The sequence below is a fragment of the Arvicanthis niloticus genome, chromosome 28 (genome assembly GCF_011762505.2).
Source record: "Arvicanthis niloticus isolate mArvNil1 chromosome 28, mArvNil1.pat.X, whole genome shotgun sequence".
NCBI classification, from domain to species: domain Eukaryota; kingdom Metazoa; phylum Chordata; class Mammalia; order Rodentia; family Muridae; genus Arvicanthis; species Arvicanthis niloticus.
In genome coordinates this window covers 5,729,575-5,733,797 of record NC_133436.1, presented here as the reverse complement: position 1 = coordinate 5,733,797, position 4,223 = coordinate 5,729,575, and the positions used below count along the sequence as shown (strand labels likewise).

At 50.9% G+C, this 4,223-nt stretch overlaps 1 pseudogene; it reads right to left on the bottom strand.

The window, feature by feature from the left end:
- Positions 1-291: 291 nt before the first annotated feature.
- On the bottom strand, positions 292-3,881 carry LOC143439923 (DNA (cytosine-5)-methyltransferase 1 pseudogene; annotated as a pseudogene).
- Between the last annotated feature and the right edge of the window lie 342 nt (positions 3,882-4,223).

The following is a 4,223-nucleotide window of genomic DNA, read 5'->3' as shown; positions in this document are numbered from 1 at the left end:
AGGCCGAACCAGTCCATGGGGGCAGGGTGCAGTTCCTGGATGTTTATCTCTTATCTTCATTCCTGGGATGACTCAGTAGCCCTTTGCCCTGTAACTCTGCATTCTTTGTTAACTGATTAGCTGGGCCTCTGGTTGGCAAACCCTGAAGGCTGCGGCTTCAGCTACTCAGGTTAGGGAGAAGGAATCTACAGGGCCCTTTTTTTATATACGTTTTTCGTGGGACCCATTAAATTTTCTTTTAATACAAACAGCTTAGTGTCAGCCATGGCCACAGACATGGAGCACAAGACCTCAAATGATGGGGCTCAAAGGCTTAAAAACGTCAGTGCATGTGGGGCTCTGGGTGAGAGCACTGTCCTCGGTAGCAGCCTCCTCCTTTACTTTAACTGCAGCTGAGGCACTCTCCTGAGTGCTGGCCAGCAGGCAGAGCTTACTCTCCAGGCCAATGGCTTTGGCCAGTGGTAGTAGTGTAGAGTGAAAAATTATAAAGACCATTTTATAAAATATATGTTTTTCTTTGCCCTTAGACCTGGGCAGAAAAATGCAGGTCCCAGAACTTGGAACTGAAAATAAGATTTCAGACCTTCACTACCCCAGGACACATTCTGGATGGATTACATTCCTCAAGCCTCAGGCAGTAGGCCCACCTATGGGTGGGAGAGGCCCAAGGCAGGAAGACACATTCCTGACCACAGATAAAGATGCAACCCACCTAGGTGGGGCTATAGCCAGAAGAAGTGAAGATAGTTAATCTGAAATAGTTGGTAAATGACAGGGTGGGACACAACGACATGGTAAAACCACATTTCAGCGTGGGTTTCTCTGGAATGTTTCACTATTCTTATGTATCCTTAGCAACCCCTCACCCCCTTCCCACTCCCCTGGTTTGTGGTTTTTCCCTTTAAAACCCTCCTCAGACTGGCGGGCGGGGTCGAACTCTACTCCTGCGCGAGTATGTAGTCAGACCGCTGGCTGCCAGCTCTCTTCCCTAATAAACCTCTGCTGATTGCATCCAGGTATGGTTTCTTGTGATTCTTGGGTGGTCATGATTTCCTGAGACTTGAGGAAGGGTCTCCCGAGTATGGGGGCCTTCAGTGGCACATCATCACCCACCTGCCGGTATCTGTCCAGGATGTTACCGAAGAACCGGTAGGTGTCTGGAAAGCTCTGGGAGCAGGCTCATTCCCCCACGTTCACAACCTGGTGCTGCTCTGGGTGGAGCTCTCGACCCTGCTTGCCCATGGGCTCAGGGTTGGTGACAATGGTGCTGAAGAAGCCGTCCCATTCCAGACGCCCATAGAGACCGCCTAGTGGTTGTGCCGGTTCCGGTGTGTGGCAGGCACCAGGGGATGAGGGTGCTGAATTGTCTGACACTGGGCTCGCAGAGTTTGCCTTCGGCGCAGGAACAGACTCCATATGCGCTGTGAAGCCGTCTCTCAGCCGAACTTGGATGTTGGGCAGGTCACGCCAATCCAATCCTGGGAACAGTGGGATGTGACGCATGCGGGCAGCCACCAGTAGGTTCATGTCCTTGCAGATATGATCCCTGAGGATGGGCTGGTAGTGTGATCCTGGCAGCTGCCTCTGGAACCAGGATTGTGGCTCTCCCTTGTAGAAGATCTCGGGCGCTGAGGCTCCGTTCTGGATCTCAGGGAGGTCAGACTTGGTATCTCGCACCGTGATGGTTCGGAAGGGACAGGAGCTCAGCCTCGTAACGTTGCTAACAAACTTCTTGTCATCCACCACAACGCTCAGCTGGCAGGCACAGGGTGCAAACACATGCAATGGTTCTGGGAACAGAGGCAGCTTCTCTCCTGGGGCTGCAGCCAAGATGATGGCCCTCCTTCGTGTCTGGGCCACACCATACTGTCTAGCCTGGAGCACACCAAAGGTGCACTGGTAGCCCATGCGGACCAGGCATCGCAATGTCAGCTTCAGCGCCTGAAGGACACGAAGTTCCTGACATTCTCCAGAAGGAAGAATCAAGGCCGGTAGTAGTTACAGTAGCTGAGGAAGGAGACCACTAGGCAGTTTTTGAACTTGGAGTAAGTAGGGGAGTTGAAGCGGTTCATGCCACTGAAGCCCTGGCAGAGTGGCCCACCACACAGCATCTCCACATCGCCCTTCTGTGGCAGTCTTTGGCGCAGAGAGTTGGTCACCTCACCAGCCATGACCAGCTTAAGAAGCACGTTGCAGTCCTCTGTGAACACTGTGGTACCAGGGTTGTTCAGCCAAAATGCCTGGGCTGCGGGTTCCCACATCTCGATGGCCCACAGTGTCTCTGAGACGCCTGCTTGGTGGAATCCTTCCGATAACCCTCCACAGCCAGAAAACACATCCAGGGTCCGAAGCTTGGGCAGTTTGATGGCTGCCTCAGGCTCTTTGGGCTCTGGTACCTGATGCTTTCCCTTCCCTTTCCCTTTGTTCCCAGGGCTGTGGGCGTGGTTTGGGGGGTCTTCAAAGCTTCTGGTCTTTGAATTGTAGGCCTAGAGGAAGTAGAAGCGGTGGGGGGGGGGGCCCTCCTGGGAGTAGTCCTTCTACTATTGTAGAAGGAGGAACAGTGGTCTCGATCTTATTGATCAGGTCTTCATCGACGGCATCAGGATTGCTATGTAGGAACTCAACCACAACAATCTTGCTGTTGTAAATTTTCTCCTGCATCAGCCCCAATATTGGCACATACTCCTCACTGGGATCCATCAAAACATATTCAGCGAATGTGGTGGAGAAACCAATGAGCACCTTCTCGCCGCCGTCAAAGCCGCTGATCCACCACTGATTGATTGGCCCAAGGTTTTTGCCATTAATTCCACTTTCTGGAGATGGATTTTCATCATGAATTGCTTTGGCACAACCAGAAAAGTAGAGTTCAAAGTTCTTCTCAATAAGACCAGTGTTGAAGGGGCACAGGTGACCTTGACTGCAATGCACACTGAAGAAAGTGAACTTATGCATGGGAGAGTTATCATAGGCATCAAACCAAGATGAGTCAGAGTCATAGATGGACAGTTTATCACTGGCCAACATCTGGGGTTCATCCACAGCATCCGCAGAGTGCTGCTGGTACTTCAGATCAGGGTCATCTAGGTACTGGCCACACTCAGGGCACTTTGGGGGCAGGGGGTTGACCTTTGGAATCACACTTTTGTTTTGAGCGGCTTTTCTCTCCACTCTGCTCTGTACAGGAATGGCGAGTGGTTCCAGTTTTTTACGTGTCGTTTTTCGTCTCTTCTCCCTTTCATCCTCGTCTCTGTCCTCAGGAGTCTCTGGAGCTATCTGCTCTGGTTCTGCTTCTTTGGGTCTCCGTTTGGCGGCTAGATCTCTGCGTTGGCTTCTGGACCTGGAACTTCTTTTATCCTTTTCTTTATCATCGTCCATGTCTGAGTGAGTTCCTGGTCTTGCTTCTCTGTCTGGTTCCTCCCTTGACCTCCGCCTCAATGCTAGCTCTCTGGTTTGACGACAAAGGCTCCTGTCATCTTTCTGTTCACCTTGTTCTTCCTGAAACAGCTGGGATCCCGGCGTTGCTCCTTCTAGTTTCTCCACAAAAACTTCAGCATCATGCATTGCAACTCTGCCTGCAGCTCTGCGTTTCTTATCCTGGTCTCTCTCCTCTACAACAGATTCATCTGAGTCTCTCTTTTCAGACTCTTCCTTGGGTTTTCGTTTAGCAGGGCCTTTCGTAAAATGAGACGTGATGGTGGTCTGCCTGGAGGTTCTCCTCGTAGCCACCGAACTAGACAAAACTTCAACTGCATGTCTCTGTGCTTACAAGTGGCCTCACTGTCTGATTTGCTTCTTCTGGGTCCCCGAGGCTTGGGCCTGGATCTTGGGGATTGGTTTGAGTCTGCCATTTCTGCTCTCCGGGTTGGCTGGCTCCTGTTGGCAGGACAACCATTGGCTTTTTGAGCAAGAGAGAGAGAGAGAGAGAGAGAGAGAGAGAGAGAGAGAGAGAGAGTTCCATTCTCCAAGGACAAATCCTTATTTAAAAGGGACTTGACTTTACTCAGGTAGCCTTCCTCAGACAATTCCTCTTTATGTAATTTGGTTTCCAAGTCACATAACTGGCTCTTTATTTCTGTTTGCAGGAATTCATGCAGTAAGTTCAATTTCTCTTTCACACACTCCTTTTCTGTTAAGCCATCTCTTTCCAAGTCTTTGAGCCTTTTGTAAGTCACAAGCCGCAGCAGCCTCTGGTCACAAGCAACACAGAGTGACAGGAAGCT